General features: G+C 37.0%; 1 protein-coding gene and 1 pseudogene across 4 annotated transcripts in view; one reads left to right on the forward strand and one right to left on the reverse strand.

The window, feature by feature from the left end:
• ROBO1 (roundabout guidance receptor 1) overlaps positions 1-21,402 on the reverse strand; it is a 1,168,989-nt gene that overhangs the window by 730,355 nt on the left and 417,232 nt on the right. The window lies entirely within an intron of this gene.
• On the forward strand, positions 10,692-11,302 carry LOC106003605 (annotated as a pseudogene).

Here is a 21,402-nt window from a genome sequence, read left to right on the forward strand (position 1 = left end):
CTTTCTTTCCTTCCGTCCCACCCCCCACATGGCAGTTTGAGAAGTTCTGCAATAAAGGAAGAATTCAGGGAACATTGTAACTATACTTGGGGGTTTTGAGGGGGGAAAAAGAGTCCATTGATTACATGGCAGCTGGTCTAGGACTTAGGAAAACACCATTGAGCAGTTAAGAGGAAAAAAAAAACCAACCTAATAGATCTTATTTTTTAGAGGAGTTTTAGGTTTACAACAAAAGTGAGCAGAAGGTACATAGAATTCACATATACTCCCTCCCCCTACACACCCACAGTCTCCCCCATTAATGCCCACAGAGTGGTGCACTTGTTCCAACGGGTGAGCCTACCTTGATACATGCTTATCACCCAAGATCCATAGGTGACTCGGGCTTCACTCTTGGTGTTGTACATAATAATAGTTTGGAAAAAGTTATACTGACCCAAGTCCACCACTACAGTAATATACAGAGTTGGTTAGCCCCACAAATCCTCTGTGCTTTGCTTATTCTACCTCTTCCTCCTCCTGAACTCCTAGCAACCACCGAGAATTTCACTGTTCCCAAAGTTTTGCCTTTTCCAGAATGTTATATGGTTGCAATCATATGGTATGCAGCGTTTTCAGATTAGCTTGTTGCACTTAGTAATATTCATTAAAGGATGGTTATCTCATTTCTTTTAGGTGCTGAAAATATTCCATTGTCTGGATGGATTAGAGTTTATTTATTACTCACTTACAGAAGGACATTTTGGTTGCTTCCAAATGTTGGCAGTTTTGAATAAAGCTGTTATAAACATCCATGTACAGGTTTTGTTTGGATATATGTTTTCAACTCCTTTGGGTAATTACTAAGGAGCATGACTTCTGGATTACATGGTAAGAATGTTTAGCTTTTTAAGAAACCACCAAGCTGTCCTCCACAGCGAATGTATCATTTTGCATTCCCGCTAGCAATGGATGACAAGAGAAATTTAAAATAAACTTCTATCCAAAAAGAGAATAATAATAGCCTTCTATCATAATAGAAATCATTGTAGGAAAGCATTCATGGTAGAAAAGATGCTAACTTGTGTTGTCCACATGTTAGAATCAAAATGAACAAAAATCCTCACAGAAATAAACTTGAGACAATGAGAGAACTAGTGGGATTTCAATATTAAACACAAACATTTTGAAAATACTGCACTATTGATGACATCTGTCACCATTAAATACTTGATGTTGCTTTACACAAAAATATAGGATGAAGATATAGGTAGATATAGGTTTCCCCACATTAAGTGGAAAGAAGTATCAGAAGACACTTGCTGCCCCCCCCCCAAACTTGAATTGGGATAGTGAAAACTTGGAGTGTTTAAAAAAAAAAAAAAAAAACCCTCAGTTTTCCAGGTCCCTATCCAGAACTGAGTCAAAATATCTAGGAGAAAAATGTAGGAATTGGTATTTGGCAAGTTTCTCAGGTAGGTTTTTTTTTTTTTTTTTTTAAGATTTTATTTATTTGACAGAGAGAGACACAGCGAGAAAGGGAACACAATTAGAAGTGGGAGAGACAGAAGGAGGCTTCCTGCTGAGCAGGAAATCTGATGGGCTGGATCCTATGACCCTGGGATCATGACCTGAGCTAAAGGCAGACACTTAATGACTGAGCCACCCAGGCACCCCATCAGGTGATTTTTCTGATTCCTCAGATGCCAGTTGTCTCCTGTTGAGATCCATAATTGTAAAACAGTCTCCAGAGGGATGAGTGTGATATATGTTGAGATAATACAGGTATAATATAATACAGGTGTATTATATAATACAGGTGTAATATATAGACCTGTTCCTAGGCATGGCTAAATGACATGACATTAGGTGCAGACAGAACTACTCTTCTGGATTAAAAGAACAGTGATTCTCAGTCTGGGGTGATTTTGTTCCCCAGAGGACAGATGGTGACATCAGGAGGCAATTTGATTGTTACAAATCGGGTGGGGGGAAGTACTACTTGCATCTACTGGTATAAAACATTTCACAATGCAAAGGACTGCCCTCACCTTTCCACAGCAACGAATTACTCACCCAGTATACTGACAGTAATGAGACAGAATCCATAAAATAAAAAGGAGTAATAGTTAAACGCAATATGTGAATCTAGTTGGGATTATAACTTAAAATTAAAAGTAGCATTGGCAGCAGCTACAAAAGACCTTCTCAGGGCACTTTTGGACAATTTGTCCATAGGTTAACCATTATATAACAGAATCATTATTTTTTCTAAGGTGTGATCTTATTATGTTTAGAAAAATGAATGCCTTTTTAAAGACATGAATGTTGAAGTCTGAACTTAGTTTCAAATGATAGAGCAAAAAATAACGTACACATACATGCATATATATCATTAAAGAGAGATGACATAACTGTGGTAAAACGTTAACAGATTTTAATATGGGAAGAGGAACATAAATGTTCATTTATTGTTCTATCAGTTTTTTGCTATGTTTGAAATTTGTTCATTAAAAAACAGTATGGAAAGTGCCATGCTAAGTGTTTTAACAATATATATTTGGGATTTGGGCCAACTGGTTCCTTATGATTTGTTTGATCCCAAAGTCATTTTTGACCGCCATCTTTCTACTGCAGGAGACCACTCCCACTACTTCCTGTTCTTAGTCATTTAAAGTCCCTGAAAGGCGTTTTGCTGACTGAAACAGAGGTTTAAGCAGCCGACATGTGACTCAATGAAGAATCTGACAGAGAGGGCCTGTCCTCTCTCATTTCAGTTCTCTTCCCTCTTTGTTTCATCTAGATGACTTTTGCTTTCTGGGAGCAAGGATTCCAGACTGCCTCACTCGGGCCAAGTCTTTCACTTCTGCTGTTGGGTCCAATTACCTGTGTAGGACCTGCAAATGGGGGGGGCTACTCACTGGCTTTCAAAACCTGTCCCTTCAGCACACAAAATAGGAAAAGAGATAAAGACCCACACCGTTTTGCTTTCACTGGAATTATCTACACCCTACCACAGCCACTTCCTAATCGTGAGATGATAACTCGAGTGACCGCATTCCGACTGTGGCGAGGCTATAACATCTCTGGCTGTCTCCTTGCCCTGCCATACATTCCAGGGCCATCAGCAATTACACTGAAACAGGTCTTTCCCTTTTGGACAATTTATAAGCTGTTGCTACTTTTATTAAAGTTACTGTTGCTTTTTCACTGTTGTTAATTCTCTACCAATATTTTTCAGTGTTTCATCGTGCCTTGCACACTGGGGTGCTTTGTAGATACTTGATGATTTAATACAGCCCAGGTTTGAAATATGGTAGCTTCTACAACTGGCCAGAATATTCAAATATTAATGAGAAGTTAAGATGGTGGGGATTCATTTGGAATTAGGTCAAGAATAACTTTTGAGAAGAACCTAACTGAAGTCAGTTTCATATTCCTCAAATCCTAGATGCACTGATATAAATTTGTTAAGTTTACTTTCTTATCTTTGATGTAAATGGCTATATGTTGGTTACTATTTATATTCATAAAGAAATACAGTCATCTGATTTTTGAATTACAATTATAATACAAAATAGGGCTGATGATGGCTTAATGAAAGTGGCTTCTGATGATGACAAAACTATGGATATATCTTTCTGACCAGAACGAAGGACTCTCTAAATGCTCCTTTTTCATAGTTTCAATTTCTCAGAGGTCTGAAACCTCAGTGGGATGACAGAATATGCTGGGATTGCTTTTAAATTGTACTGTCATCATGAGGTAGAAAATTATGTCCTAAACAGACAGGCTGGCTCTCAGTTTCATTTCATATGACTTTTTATCAAAACCTGAAACACTTTTTTAACTCTTCAAAAAGTCCTTTTCTTTCTCTTATGTCTGAACACATATGCTTTGAACAGTGGTCTACATAAATGCTCAGCATCTAAGTGAATTTTTTGGGCATTATTTTGTATGTGTGTGTGTGAGATCAAATCATTTCTTAGAAATTATGTGAGCATCAACTTTCCAAATGAGGTCTGACTTTTTAAATAAAATTTCCTAAATTAAAAATTTTCAGTGTAAAGCCTTATTTCCTAAAAAGAGCTACACAGATATGCTCACCATCTTAGATCAGAGGCATATCATCTAAAAATTATCATTTTGCAAAGTAAAATGTATTCTAGAATCATATGTGTATTTATTGTATTAATGATTCTTTTATAATTATTCAGAAAGAAAAACTGGGCTATACTTTACAGTTAGAGCTGAAGTAGTTTTCTAATAGATACTTTAGTTATGGCTATAATAATTATGAAATTTGAATTGTAGACAGTCAAAATATTCACTTTAATGTTTTCTTGGAATTAATAATAAGGTGATGAGTGAAAAAAAAATCCACAAAATAGTATGTCTTTTTTTTTTTTTTTGCAGAAGTATGTGTAGATACATATAATTTTATAGGTAAATAGACACAGACAGATAAACCCATAGGAGTCTAGAAAGGACCATACCCTAAATTTTAACAATATTTTTATTCAAGAATTGATAATACAGAAGGGATGAATGGGTGTTGTAATTCCTCCTTTGCTTTTAGTTTTATTTTCTAAATATTTCAATAAACATACATTAAGTAATAATGTGCATGTGTGCCTTAAAAGACACTGAACGCTTATACTGCTTAACAACAGTATTCTAAGGAAAACCGAAACTTCTTCAATATGTCAGCATGTCTGTTGGCTTTAAAATATTTCTGATGACAGTCAAGGTCAAGTATTAGCTTACAGGCAGCACAGCCTAAATTATCCTTTCAACAAACTGTACTAAATAATGACAAGATAGGTAAATAATACATTTCAGTCACTAAATTAATAAAGGATTTAACTTCTAAGTGACATCTGACATGTCAAATAATTTCAATATACTCAACTACAGACAATAAATGGCAATGCAGTATTACTGGCAAAAAAATATTTGGAAACCTTGTGGAGAAGACAAGAGGGAAAGACCCTGACCACAGGTGATCTACCAGAAGCCACCACAAACAGGAGCAGACAATGGCTTCAGAGTCTAGCTAAAATGTATCAACAAATGTAGCACATAACATTCCCATGTCAAGAAAGAAAAGTAGTTGGCTCACTTGTTAGGGTACACGAATAAGAATTTTCAACAAAGGTACTGAGTAAACCATGAGCTTAAACCAAATGTAGTAGATGTGAATGGAGGGCTCAGACAGGAAAGAGTGCAGATAAGTTATTTTTGTTACGTGGAGATATGCATAGATAATAATACAAAGAGCAGAAACATCTTTTATCATGGCCATAGTGATAATGTGTTATCAATGTGTTAAAATGAAAATGTATGCATTTATTTGCACTTGTTATCTGTAAGGTTAAGTTTTCTTTTCTTTCAGTCTTTTTTTTTTTTTTTTTAAGGTGGGGAAGGCAGATGGGAAAAACAACCATGGAAAAAGTGTCATAATAATCTGGAGGCAGTAATCTGGAGGCAGAGGACTAATAAAGTAATTCTTGGGATCTGGAGAAGGCATCCCATTGGGGGTCATGTTTGTTCTGGATTTTAAATTATAAACAGTGCTGTATCTCTAATGACAACCATCTCTGGCAGGAATTTGCTGCATGGTATGTTTGTCAGCAAAAGTTATCAGTGAGTTGTCTATTGCATGTTTTGGAAAGGGAAGGGAAAAAGAGACAACTACTTTAGAAACTTCATGTGCATATGGCAAAGCTAATGTTTGTATGTTTCCTCCCATTTCCAAAGGGACACAACAAGGAGACTTACAATCAAAATTCTAAGTTTCTTCTGCAAAAAAAAGGCCTGGTTATGACTGAATAATAATTCAATTTAAAACCCCAAAGTTTCATTGGAAAAATAATATCAATTCAGTTCTAAATAGTAACATTCTACTGCTTTTGTAACATCCAAACAACATACTATATAGCACAATAGTTGGCCAACAACCTAGCCAAGGCCCTGTCTTGATTTCCTAAGGTTTCAGATTCTGACTCTACTTGAGAAGGTAACACTGAAAAAGCTTTGTGGAAGAAAATAAACATCTGTGATATTTTAGCATAAGAATTCACGAGTTGTGAATTTATGACCTAGGTCTAATAAAAATGATAGAGTCACAAAGTGGTAAGAAGCCAATGAAGAAAAACTGGAAGTAAATGCTGGTACATATTCATAAGAATACTGAAGCCCAGAGAAAATTTCAGTAACTTCCTCACCGACATAGCATTAGCTAAATGTTCATTAGGGTCCAAAACTTCAATAATAGCTGGAAATTTAATACCATACTTTCAATAATGGGCAGTCAACTAGTAAGAAAATTAATAATAAAATAGGAGACTTACGGGCACCTGGGTGGCTCAGTTGGTTAAGTGTCTGATTTCAGCTTAGGTCATAATCTCAGGGTCCTGGGATCCAGCCCCACATTGGGTTCCTTACTCAATAGGTGGTCTGATTGTCTCTCTCCTGCCCCTCTCCCTCCTTATGCTCTCTCTGTCTCTCTCTCAACTAAATAAATAAAATCTTTTTTAAAAAAGAAAAAAATAAGATAGGAGACTTGGGGTGCCTGGGTGGCTCAGTGGGTTAAAGCCTCTGCCTTCAGCTCAAGTCATGATCCCAGGGTTCTGGGATCAAATCCCACATCAGGCTCTCTGCTCAGCGGCGAGCCTGCTTTCTTCCTCTCTCTATCTCTCTGCCTGCCTCTCTGCCTACTTGAGATCTCTGTCTGTCAAATAAAATAAATAAAATCTTAAAAAAAAAAAAGATAGAGAAGATTTGAATAGCACTGCAAACCAACTGGAACTAATAGACATCTATGGGATACTCAACAACAGCAAAATTATATATATTCTTCTCAAGTGTGAATGGAACATTTTTTTTTTAGGATAGACCATATGCTAGGCATAAAACAAACCTCATTAAATGTAAAAGAATTATAATAATAACATGAAGTATGCTTTCCAATCACAATGGAATAAAAGTAGAAAACATGAACAAAAAGAAATCTGGGAGATGCACAATTATGTGGAAATTATACAACACATTCTTAAATTAGCAGTGGACCAAAGAAGAAATCACAATAGAAAACAGAAAATACATCGAGAGGAATAAAAATAAAGATACACATGATACACATTATACTAATTATACACATGATACACATTATACTATACATTATGGAATTCAGCTAAAGTAATGCTCAGAGGGAACTTTCAGTTACAAATGCATATATATATAGTATTTATTACATATATATATATGTAATAAATACTATGCACACACACACACAGAAGCAGAAAGATTTCAAATTAATAACCTAATCTTCTATCTAAGATAGAGGAAAAAGAAGAGCAAAGTAAACCCAAAGCAAACAGAAGGAAATAAATAATAAACATAGGAAATAAATAATGAAGAAGGAAATAAATAATAAAGTGGAAATTATTGAACTAGAGGAGAGAAAAAGTAGAGAAAATCAATGAAACCAAAAGCTGATTCTTTGGAAAATTTAAGACTATTGACATACCTTTAGACTGACCAAAAAGAGAGGTGAGATGGGAGTAGGGAGGGAAGGAGAGAGAAAGAAGACTGCAATTACTAAAATCAGAAGAATAAGAGAGAACAGTACTACCAATCTTTCAAAAAAATTAAAATTGTAGGATATATGCCAGTATATTAAATAGCTTAGATGAAATGTACACAGTCGTAAAAAGACACACTATTACAACTGAATCAGGAAGAAACAGATAATTTTACAGACCTATAACATGCAAAGAGATTGGATTAGGAATTTTAAAATATCCCCCAAAAGTCCAAGCCCAGATAGCTTCATAGGCAAATTCCACCAAACATTTAAAGAAAAATTAATACATTTTCAAAAAATCTTGTTAAAAAACCAACCAACCAACCAACCAACCAACCAACACAAAAGACAGAAGGGAAGGAGAACTCTCTAACTCATTCTATGAGGTTAGCAGAACTCTGATACCTAAAACCAGACTATCAGACTAAGACATAAGAAAAGAAAATCACAAATGAACATCTCTTATAAAAGTAGAAGTGAAAATCTTCGACAAAATGCTAGCAAACTGAATCTAGCAATATTCCACGAAAGGAGGAGGGGGAGGAAGAGAGGGAGGGAGGAGGAGGGGGAGGAAGAGAGGGAGGGAGGTGGAGGGGGAGGAAGAGAGGGAGGGAGGAGGAGGGGAAGGAAGAGAGGGAGGGAGGTGGAGGGGGAGGAAGAGAGGGAGGAAGGAGGAGAAGGAGAAGAGCAGCAGCAGAAGTAGCATCATTGCTAAATGGGATTTATCTCAGGAATGCAAGGTTGGTTTACCATTAAAAACAAAAACAAAAACAAAGTAATACAACATATAAATGGGACAAAACCAACAAAACCAACCATGATCCCCTATATAGACATATAAAAAGCATTTGAAATAATTCAACACTCTTTTCATGATTAAAAAAATGAAAGCAATAGGAGTAGAAAAGAGTTTATTCAAACTGATGAAGGACATCTATAAACAATCCACATCATGATTAACTGAAGGGTTGAGTGCTTTCTTCCTACAGAAAACAAACAAAAAAAACCCCAAAACATGTCTGGTTTCTTCACTTCTATTCAACACTGCACTGGAGTTTCTAGCCAGTACATCCAGGTGAGAAAAAGAAATCAAAGGCATCCAGATTGAAAAGACACAAACTTATCCTATTTGTAGTTTATATGATCTCATATATAGAAAATCCTAAGCAATCCACTAAAAAATGATTAGAACTAAGTGAGTTCAGTAAGGTGTGGCATACAAGAACAATACACAAAACCCAATTCTGTTCCTATATCATTTCAATAAGCAATGGAAAAATGAAATTAAGAAAATATTTCATTTACATTAAAAAATAAATTTAGAAATACACTAACAAAAGGAGTGTAAAACTTGCACTCTGAAAACTACAAAACACTGTTAAAAGAAAGGAAAGAATATTTAAATAAGTGGAAAAAACATTTCATATTCATGGGTCTAAAGATCTAATACCTAAAGATAACATTACTCCCCAAACTGATCTACAGATTCAATGCAATCCTTATTAGAATCCCCGCTGGCTGCTTTATAGAAACAGACAAGCTAACTTAAAAATTTATGTGGATTATAAGGAACTGAGAAGACACAAAATAACCTTGTAGAAGAACAAAATTGGAAAGCTCATAGGGCCCAATTTTAAAACTTATGTCAATGCAACAATAATCAAGACTGTGTAGGAGTAAGAAAGGGACAGGTAGGGCAAGACAGGTAGGAGGTGAAGTGAGTGTGGTCATGCACGGGCTATGTAACCAGGCTCACAGAAATCCCAGATGTGAAGAAATAGACATGATATTTATAAGAACACCTTGTTTGTACTCATGATAGTTACAAGTCCACCAGGTTCCTTCTAAATATAGACATGATATTAACAAATCCACCATGATATTGATAAGAAATCTACCAAGTTACCTGGTCAATTTCCCATAAATGACCCACCATAAAAACCCTTGGTGGTAACCCATTCTGAACCCCTCTTACCCTAGACAGCTCTTTTTTTTCTATTCTTACCTTTACTTAATAAACTTTCACTTCACCCTTTTTTCTGGAAGATTCATGTCTTGAGTCTGTGAGATAAGAACTCTGAAGCCCTGTGACAGTAGTGACATAAGATAGAAGATAGACTGATAAATAGAACAGAAGAGTTAAAAAACAAATCTGTGTGTCTATGGCCAAATGATATTCAACAAGGGTACCAAGACCACTGAACAGGCAAAAAAGTCTTTTGAACAGATAGTGCTAGGAATTTTGTGTATTCACAGGCAAGAGAATACTCTCCCAGTATGTATATAAATTAACTAGAAATAAATCAAAGACCTAAATATAAAATCTAAACCATACAACTGCTCCAACCACCTGCTCCTCCACCAGCACAAACCACAATGCTAGCTCTCTCTAAAATAAATAAATCTTAAAAGGAATAAAGTACAGTACACACTACAGTATGGATGAACTTTGAAACCATGATGCTCAGAGAAAGACACACACCATAAAAGAAAAAATCCATATATTATAAGATTTCATTGATATGAAATACCCAGAATAGGAAATTCTATGGAGACAGAAAGTAGATCGGTGATTGTGTAGGGCTGTTGAGATTGGAAAACAGATGTGCAATAGCTAAAGGACCTAGGAATTTTTTTTTTTTTAAGTGATAAAAATGTTCTAACTTGACGGAAGTAGAAGTTGTACATGAGTACAACCACTGAAGTGGCTTTTAGGCGAAATGTAAGGTATGTGAATTACATCTCAAAAAACCTCTTAAAAAATGCTATTTGAGGCCTCTCCCAGACAAACGGAAATTGTGGTTAAAGTAAAATAATTTTGCTTTACAGTTTTATATTGCCTCACCCATGTCAAATGACATCAAATCACATGATCTCAAGTGATCTCAGAGACAACTGTGAGAAATAAAATTAAACTAGTTGAAGTAGTTTTGAGAGTCACCAATGATCACTCAACTTTGTGGAGTGGTTTACTTTAAAAGATCAACTGTAAAGGGAGGGCTCAGCCGACTGCTGCAGGGACAGCAGGCTGAGACAGAGGCACCTGGGCCTGGTGCAGAGCCCGAGTCTGAGGGACTGGAGGGGGACCAGCCCTGGGCCTGGCCTCAGCCCCAGCTCCTACACCATGGACCAGAGCCTGGCCGAGGATGACATTAAGAAGCTGATGGCCACCATCGAGAAGGTCTGAGGATGGAAGAAGGGCTGGGCAACACTTCCCTTCATATATGTTCAAATGGATGCCAGTGGTGGACCCCCCAGGAGGAGGAGCAACGAAGGTGAGGTGGCAGGACAGAGAGAACCTGAGGCCTGGAGAGGCGGGGCAGGGGTGCCAGGCCCCAAGGGGGTCATTCTGTTGGATCTCATTCTGTTGGATCTCAATGATGAGAATAGTAACCAGAGATTCCATTTGGAAGGCTCTCTGCAGAAGAGCACTGAGCCGAGCCCCTACTCAGCCACCCTGTGTCATCGGTGGGACCACTGGCAGAGATCCCACAGGGTTTTCGGCCCCTGAGGCTGGGCCGAGAGAGAGATCCTGGGGGCCTAACTGCAGGCAGCAGTGATGAACTCCCCATACTGACCAAGGAGGAGCCTGTTCCAGGACTCCTGGAGGCCGAGGCCCCCGAAGCTTACTCCATCTTGCAGCCGGTGCCACCTGTCCTGGAAATAGCCCAGGCTGACCCAGAGGACTTACACATCTGCCCAAATGTCCCTGAGCCCTGAGAAGCTGGTCTGCCTGTCCTGGCACCCCAAATGGTCTCACAAAAGGAGACCCTTTGTTAAAGAAAAAATTAAAAAAATTTAAAAAAAACCCTTCAACTGTATAAATTGATATTCCTTTAAATGTCAAAATCTCATTCAAATTTAAATCACCTATAAAATGGACAATAATTAAGTGGCCCATAGATTTCTGGCTATGCTCCTGACATTAAGCAAAATCCTTTTTGTTGTTGTTCTTGCTTTTAATTTGTTTGTTTGATTTTGAATAATGGTAAAATGAAAGCCAAAAAAGAGATCTTACTTTTACAAAATCAAGGTTTTGGTTCCTATAAGTTCCTAATTATTTTAGGATAACATTTCTCCAAGCTCTTTCCATATACGATTTTTGGTAAGTATTCATTTCATTCCTGTTTGGTTCAGCTGTTTGAATACGAGGTCTAATTTTATGACATCTTGACTTTTTTTTTTTTCCAATGAAAGACAAAGCTATATAAAAGCTCACTAACTATCCAGTGATTATTTCTAATTAAAGGGATCTGATTGAAAAAAAAAAAGTTGTGGGAAATTAAAAGGAAAGTATGGTGTGCCCTTTGCATACGTGTCTGTACTAGTTCCCATTACTGGGAAAATGATTTAAAGTACAGTATGTGCAACCCGTTCTTCTGGTAATTACAAATCAAGACATATGTCTTTGCAACAACAAGAAACTACCTTCCATTTCAAGCATTCCTCGGCTCTTGCTGAGTTAACTGTGTTTCCCAAAAATCCCGGCAAAGGTAATTTTGAACAGGGTATTCTGTCGGAGGCAGGCCCCTGGCCAGGGCGGCCTCCGCCATTAAAAGATGGCGCCTGGCTAGTTGCCAGGTTAGGATTGCCTCGTGAGACTAAGCGGAAGGCCCAAAGAGGAAGTAAACAGCATTGGTTGCTAGCGAAGTTGTTCGTTTAGGTGCACAGCCTGATTCGCTCCCTCCTGTACCCTGCTCGCCGATTGGTCATGTAAGTGTATATAAGTGTGTAGACTTGCGGAAATAAAGAGAGAGAAGATACATCTGAGCCAGGGTTCTTGTCGTCCTTGCGGGGCGAGGGCGATAGTATCCTCCTGCTAGATCATCCTTTTGCTGCATTTCTGCCTTTTGAATAGCAGGACTGCTAACTATAAGTGGAAATATCCCATTACACTGCTAGGTTTAGTTTCCTTTAATACTCTAATCACGCCAGAACGTCCTAGAGGGAAAAAAAAGCTGCACAATGTCTAGACAAATTATATATCCCTTTTCTGTTCTCTTGCCTTTACCATGTAATTCATCAACTAAAAAGATTTATGGATGCTCATTGCTTATAAATTTGACAGATTAACTTCACATTTATACATGTTTTAAATTCGAACACACAGAACATAACTATCAAGCAGATTGAAGAGAACTGAAGCTATTTCTAAATTAGCCAAGCTACAGATACATCGCACTATGTAGGAAGAGTTAAGAATCAGTATTAACTTTTCAACTTGTACCACTGAATAACGTAAGTAGGCAGTTTGTTTTACGGACAAACTATTATCCTAAGTGTCTATCTGTAACAAAAGTATAAGAAAAAAAAATTGTGAGACCAGAGCAAAAGTACATTGAGACAATCTAGTTAATGGAATGTGTTATTTTCTTTTTGTTCAGACTCTAGCCTTCACTGTTCTCCAAATATTGAGCTGGTTGATATTAGATATGGAGTACTGTTCCTGAGTCCATGAGATAAATTATTAAGGATTGAAACACTATAGTAGATAATGTGATGAAAGTAGACATAAAGGGGAAGAAAAATTAATTTAACTAGTTGAATCTGAGAGAATTAGTTTCACAGACAAGAACATGCAAGCAGACACACCACACATAAACGCACATAGACACACAAAATAATTTCTACTGTGAGAAACCACACTTGGGGCAGTCATGTGATTACATACTCTATGACGAAGTGATGAGAACCACAATATGGTTCTCTGTGATGATCTTTTACCTGTTTAATCCCTCAATTCAGTGTGCAGACATAGAAGTGCTAGGGTAAAGGCAGAGGGTTCTTTTATACTCGATTCAATACTTCTGATTTATTCAGTCAACAGGAAGTCAATAGGTAGCTCAGAAAGGTTTTAGGGAGAGGGTTAGGGTGGCAGTGTGGAGGATGTACCAGAAGTTAGGTTCCAAAGGAAGAAAACGTAAGTTATTGCTGCTCTAGGAAAGGCACCACAACACCACTGTTGCCACGTCTACCTCCACTTACTACTCTGGCTCCTTCTACAACCACCACCGCTAGTGGGTTGAATTGACTGAGTACTTACCATGTGCCAGGGATGTGTCTAAGCTTTTCACAGCTACAATCAGACTTGACTCTCCCCACAGTTTTATATGGCAAGGAGAGTGATAGGGAACAGTTAAAATTCTTCTTTTCCTTGTTCTTTTCTGCACCCTGTACTGCTGCTCCTCTGCCTTCTAAAGGCCTGATCTACAATCTGGGCAGCTCTCACACCAGTATCCTTGATGACTCGCCATCTCTGTCATTCCATGGGAGCTGCCTAGTAGCATCCCAACAGTAGATCAGGGCTGTATCCCCCATCTCTGCTCTGCAATTCTACAGCTGAGCGTGCCGGCTTCTGCCAATTCAATATGGTGACTGGCATAGTAGCAATTCAAGGTTTCTAGGTCAGAGCCGGGCTTTCAGCCCTGCTGACCACTCTTTATACCTTTGTCACCTGCTCCTCCTCCTACTTCCTGGCCTAGTTTGATGCATTTGCCAGCTCATGAGTCATCTACTCCAGCAGGTAATGGACACTACTACACCCCAGTGTAGTCACTGGCATATAGATCCCTGTGGAAAGCATGTGAGTGAGTGGAATCACCATTTTCATAAATGTATTTCATTTTTGAAAACACTACCCACAAATACTACCCATCAGAGTAGTAGTACACAGGTCCAGTTCTATACTTCCAGTCTAAGAACTCAGGAAAACACATTTCCCATTCATACAACATCTACAGTACTTAAATTTTTACTTAATGGGGAGAAGATGTTGTTTATCATCTCAGAAGAAAGGTTCACAAACTTAATCTTTTGATCTCAGATTTAAACCATTGTTGGACATGATTCATTAACGAAATAGGTCTTCCTGCAAAGACATAACATCTATTTAAAAAGCATTAGATGCTTTTATGAAAGTGCAAACATCCCTCTTTTACTACTCAGCTTAATTTTAGCATGGGCTTTTCAATCATAAATGTATTCTCCTTGGGGTTTCGTCCTTCTTAGGAATGTAAAAGACTCATAAGATAACAGAAGGTTGACAGGACAGAATTCACCCAAGGAAAATACTATATTTTCCACTATAGATGTCTCAGAAGCTCGTGATTCAGTATCACCCAACTTTTTAATCTCTCATGTTACTATTTCTACTCTGTCATTGGTGTCCTTGTGTCCACCAATATCTGAGTTTGTCTTTATTTTTCTAATTCTGACATTTCTTAGTCAATGTGCTAGGTCTCTCTCTCCATCTGTAAAGGAAATCAATGACCAGAAGAGAGTTTCAGGGCATTGAGGATACTTGCCTCAGACCAACCAGAAAACTAGAATTTCTCTGAGTAATAGAATTTTTCAAGACTCCTTCCTCCATTTGCACTCTGGCTTCAGGCCATTCCCCCACCCCCCATTAATACAAAGGGTTCTTTGTTCCTAGGTTCTTTACGTTTTGGCCAAAAGGAACTGATTTCTTTTCTTATGTATTCACAGGAGCTGGGCAATCAAGAAGCCCTGATATGGTGGGGGAATCTGTTAAACGTCTAGATTCATTAATTTTCCCTTTTATACCTGCTTCTGGAGGAATGTGTCTAGGATCAGCACCCTACATGGAACGAATGAGGAATTTTGCCTTCAAAGCTTAAGAAAATTCTTTAACCTATAGAATAACCTTCAAATGTGTGTTCTACTATCTTTCTTTTCTTGTCTCTAACAGGTAGTGAAAGTACAGACTTAAATGATGTTACTTTGGGTTTATAAAGGAAGGACAATAACCTTTCAGAACCCACCAGTTTGTAAGTCAAATGTATCTACTTAAGGGGCAAACAAATCTGTTGGACTTTTACCCCAGGAGCAATTGTAATATTCATCACAGAGAGTTAATGGAAATGCCTCAGGTATTAAGGTAAAAAGTGAACCATTATGTCAATTAAAAACATTAATTGAGGTAATTACAAGGAGATTATAATTTATACATAATTTAGTTATAATTTATATAATTATCCTCAGTTATACAGAAAAAATAATGAAGCTGTTTATCTAAAGTATTTACCTAACTGAAAACTGCAGCTACTGAGAGGCTGCGTTTACACAGTCAAAATTCCAATTTGAACTTGACCTGCCACAAGCCTGCTTGTCAGGTAATGAATTCCCTGAGGACAAGGTGGTTTGGAGAGAACACAAGACTTGTAAAAACGCAACACTTTGCCAAATCAGATTCCTTAATTTTGACTTTGTTTGAAACGAGTCTCATTTAAGCATAATTGCTAACATCTAGCACTAACCTCCTCTAGCTGTGGAGCCAGAAGGCATTTCTGTATATATAAAATATGAGTTCTGGTTCCTGAGTTTCTGAAGCTGAATAAATGGGCTCAAATTTCATTTCTAGATCAATGCAAACAAGGAATAAAACATGAGATTAAAAGGAAGAGGTAGCGTTTTGCACACATACTTTTTTGGTTTCTTCTTTGCATTCACAAAAAAATTATAAGTAAGATTAGGATCTGCTTGCGGGTGTGTTTTGGTGGTTTCGAATATTGGTTTTGAGCAGTCTCTAGAACAGACCTCCTTTGTTTGAATTCTGGCTTTACCACTTACACAGCTGTGTGATCTTCATCATATTGGTGATTCTCTTTGCCTCAGTTTATCTATCTGTAAAATGTAATTGTGAAAATACTGCCATCCACGTGGACATCATAAAGTTAAATGTTCTAGTAGCTGCAAAACACCAAGAATAGTGTTTGGCACAAACCAAGAACTGTGTAAGTGCCAACTGTCATTATTGGTACAGGAAAATGAAGTATAATTCAGGAGTAGGAATTAGTCATCAGGGGTCCAAAGGAATAAGCAAAGGTCTGAGAAAAGATTCTATTCGACCACAATCTCTCTCTACTGTGCATCTGGGTTCGGAAGACTGACTCCACAATGGGGTTATAATTGGTCATCCTAGGAGAATTTGATGCCAGGAGTGTTTTGTGACTGGGGAATCTCCCCTTAATGTGCCGATTCTCCAGATAATATTTTTCGTTTCTGTAAATCTGTCTCAAGATTTCAACATGTAAATTGGAATCCGAGGTGTGTCTGGGTGTGCTTTACTCAGTTTCCCATGATAGAGGTCTCACTATACATTTAACAGTAAATGCTTATTAAGAGACCTAGTTTTCACTTCAAAAAATGAGGCAAACTTCAGAAATATAGGAATTTAAATGAAATATCTTCTTCTCTCAAACCTGATCTATAATTGTTAGGATGGAATAGTGGTCTTCCTGCATCTGGAAAGACACAAATGATTATATAATTTTATACCCACTCATACATTTTGCCATTATAAATCAGTAATATATTGCACTATTTAACATGTATTTTATCGCCTTCAACATTTTTCAGCCATGTAAATTGAAAAATACTGCAAGTTTTGACATGTCATCGTTAAACATCAAGCGAGAGCCCTTTCTTCCCCCTACAAATATCCATTTTTATATATCAATGAATTGCTATTTAAAATGTATTTCCTCAGACACCAGTCATATCATGTCCTCTGTGTTACTATAAGATTTTACCTCTTTATTTATCTGTGCTGCTAAGTTAATTATAAAAATGCTTGCAGTGAGCAAACATTTTGCTTGCCTAGTCAGCATCTTAAACTAGATTAATCTTCTAGTAACACTTAATGGAAACTAAATCACACATCAACGTGCTATAACAATATAATGATGAAACAGCAAATGAATCACTCAATTAACTCCTTGATAAATATCAAAAGCATACTTTGCTCCTATAATTTATAAAGTCAAAATAAGCCTCTCTACTTTCTTTCTGCATTTAAAAAATGGCAACGTTCTGGGAAATAAACATCAAGAAATATATCTGGTTGTACACAGTTAAAAAAAAGCTACTTATCTCAATAATTGGTTAGGGGAGCCTGGCGGGCTCCGTTGGTCAAGTGTACTGCTCCTGATTTCAGCTCCGGTTATGATCTTAGAGATCAAGCCCCATGTCGGGCTTCTTGCTCAGCTGGGGGATCTGCATGAGATTCTCTCTCTCCCTCTCCCTCTACACCTTCCCCACAGCTTGCTATCACTCTCTCTCGAATAATTAAATACATCTTTAAAAAAATTCAATAATTGGGGGCGCCTGGGTGGCTCAGTGGGTTAGGCTGCTGCCTTCAGCTCAGGTCATGATCTCAGGGTCCTGGGATTGAGTCCCACATCGGGCTCTCTGCTCAGTGGGGAGCCTGCTTCCTCCTCTCTCTCTCTGCCTGCCTCTCTGCCTACTTGTGATCTCTCTCTGTCAAATAAATAAATAAAATCTTTAAAAAAAAATTCAATAATTGGTTAAACTCCCAAACAAAGAGGGAACCATATTTGATATATGACATCATATCCCACGGACAGTCCACATTCACAGAAAATATACAGTCAACCATTAAAATTATATACCTATAAACACATATACATACATAAACTGAAGTTGGTTCATTTTCAGTCTGCACGTAAATTTTTTCCAAAATAGTCTTTGTTATTACTAGATTGGTGGTTAATGTTGACCTTATTTCAAGGGTTTCAATCAAATATTCATGATCCCGATGGTTCAAATTTTGTTTTATTCTAAATGCCAGATTTGCTCGCTTTTTGACCAACTTATCAAGTAAATGAAGAAAATGATTATCCTTGCCTCTGTTATTTTAATAATCTAGAATTTGTCAGTTTTATTAATATAAACATATCTAGGGTTATAAGAAGATCCTAAAATATTCTTCCGTGTGTGTGTGTGTGAATTTTTATTTACATTGTAGTAAGTTAACATATGGTAAAATATTGGTTTCAGGAGGAGAATTAAGTGATTCATCACTTATATACAACACCAGTGCTCGTCCCATCAAGTGCCCTCCTTAATACCCATCACCACTTAGCCTAAAAAATTCCTATCAACATGGTAATTTTTTATCAAAAAGCATATCATACTGGCTTTTGTTCTTAATAAATGTACAATCCAACTGGATGTGACAGCTTTATCTAATGATCTTAAATAGCAGTATAAAGTAGGATACCCTAAGAGACCTACAGATGGTGGGAGTGATGGCCTTCAGAGTAAATGGATTGGGGGCCCACTGAGGACTTCTGGAGTTGGTGATACTTGAGCAGAGCCTGAAGGAAGAAGGTAACTTTAATCACCAGCCCGAATAAAGAAAGATAATTTCAGGTAAATTGTAGAATACTCTTTGGCATCTATTTATGGTAGTGAAACCCAAGGCAATAGTATGAGATATTGTAATATATGTGTTCTGGAAATCTTTGGGATGGAATCCAAATATTCCCACCTTCAGGTTTCAGGAAGTTTTAATTCCTAAATTCTTTTTTTTAGGAAGAATTTAGTTTTGTCTTAATTACATGATATTGGCCTAATGTCTTGATGATCGTATGAGAATATAAATCCTTTACACATGAAATACATTTACTTTTTTAAAGCTTTTATAAATGGGAGTTCTGAGCAAATCTTAAAGGCCAATGCAGGGGAGAAAAAGAAAAAGACATGAAATCGACTCTTGACAATCCATAAACAAATTTCCTGTGGCGAATTTTCTATCGGCTCCAGAAGCATGTGAAATAATTTATAAAGATTTTGTGTGTTTTTAAAATTGTTACCTCATCTTCCCTAACTTTGTTTTTTTAAACCTTAAATCCATGTGATTCTCACCTAAAGTCCAAATAAAAATAGAGCAGAAATAAATAAAATAAAATAAAATGTAGCAAAAGTAAATTTATACAAACTTATAGCTTATCAACAGATAGAGCAGCTATATGTCTGCAACAGTGCAAATTATGATGATGATGATAGTGATGATGATCATAATAATAATAATAGCTTTCCCCTATTGAGAACTAAGTTGTCATCATTTTATGTGGTTTAGGTCTATTATTCCTCAGAATGACCTCAAAAAACATGGAGACTCTTATCGTCATCATTATGATCGTCAAGAGACCTGAAGCATAGCACCATAAGTAACTTTTTTTAGGGAACAGAGATATTGAGCAGAAATGCTGGGAGCAAGCTGGCTCCAGATCCCAGAGTGTAACCATGGTGCAGAATATTTAAATAAGCTAATGCTCTTGAATCAAACCTCCTCTTTGAAGACCAGTAGTTCTTCTTTTTAAAAAAATTTTTAAATTTTTTTAATAAACTTATAATGTATTATTAGCCTCAGGGGTACAGGTCTATGAATCGCCAGGTTTACACACTTCACAGCACTCACCATATCACATACCCTCCCCAATGTCCGTAACCCTGCCCCCCTCTCCCTATACTCCTCCCCTCGGAAGACCAATATTTCTTATCTCTAGTTTCATCCCAGAACAGTCTTTAAAGCCTTTCAGCACTACAGATGGCCTTGGTCCCAACCAACAGTTTCTGATTCAATAAATAGTTCTGTGGAGGAGATTGTGTTTCTATCCTTTTAAGAAGCTCCACAGGTAATTTTGATGCACCCTTCCAGGGTTTAGAACCTTGATGTAGATTCTCTCTTTAGTCTGAAACATTGTGATATCTAATGGACATGTCATACCCTAAGCTAATTTGCTATATCGTATTTGCCACCCTTCATTACTCCACATGAGGGCAAATTAAGGTTGAATGGAGACAAATATTTCTAATATTTTTTCGATATACTTTACAGTGAATCTTAATTCGAAAGGGATAAAATAACAGCATTTTCTTGTTATGCATCCTCGTGTTAGATAAAAATTATCTTCCTAAAAAATAATCCCAATTGAACCAAGAATTCAGGCAAACAGAATGGAAGCAAACAATCATATGAGATTTGTTAGAGGTAGTCAAAGGAGAAAAAACAAGCAAATATCTTTTCGAAACAGAAGTTGATAGTTACACTTGAATAACTACGGTCTATTAAATAACTTAAAAATTTAACTTTGGATGAGTAGTTACTTTAAACCAGGAGAAAGGAATGGGTAACTTTTTAGAAGATACTAATGAAGACTGTCAAGGCTGAAAATGTTTAAATTCTATGTTGAACTCTGCTTTTTCTGCATATACCAAAAAGTTGGAGGGATTAAAAATAATAGCATAGAAAAGAGCAGTACTCACTTGTTGTTTTATCTCTTAACTGTTTATGTTTGCTCTAAGAAATATGAGATATTTGCAAATACTAAAACTCATTGCAAACTTAAAAGCTTATCGATTAAGAAGGGTGTTATAGCTCTTGATTAAAAAAATAATTGTTCTCAATTAGGCAGAGGTCCTTAGCAGCTTCCAAAGGCAGGTCAGTGCCATCTAGTGGCAAAACCAGTGCACAGATTACATTTTTCCCCCCAGTTAACAGATTATCCTTTCTGATCAAGTTCGGTAGAGTGTTGAGGGTGCCAATGATATAAATCTGTATCATACACCCCCCCCACACACAGCATCACGTGTATATGTCTGTATACTATACACATACACATGTATGAATTTTAAAATGTAAATTTACTTCAAGAGATTTAATTCAATGTATGATAATGAGATAGATATGCAATAATTGCACCAACAGTTTAGTATTTAACGATTTAGTAAGAAATGAGGAGTTATGGGGTGCCTGGGTAGCTCAGAGGGTTAAGCCTCTGCCTTCAGCTCAGGTCATGATCTCAGGTTCCTGGCATCGGGCTCTCTGTTCAGCGGGGAGTCTGCTTCCACTCTCTCTCTGCCTGCCTCTCTGCCTACTTGTGATCTCTCTCTGTCAAATAAATAAGTAAAACCCTTTAAAAAAAGAAATGAGAAGTTATGTGTACTTAAGACACAGACAATCAATATGTGAAATGTATAAGAAGGTAGCTTTAATGGATAAATAAGAC

Source organism: Mustela putorius, unplaced genomic scaffold, assembly GCF_011764305.1.
Source record: "Mustela putorius furo isolate JIRA1106 unplaced genomic scaffold, ASM1176430v1.1 tig00003834_pilon_pilon_pilon, whole genome shotgun sequence".
Lineage (NCBI taxonomy): Eukaryota > Metazoa > Chordata > Mammalia > Carnivora > Mustelidae > Mustela > Mustela putorius.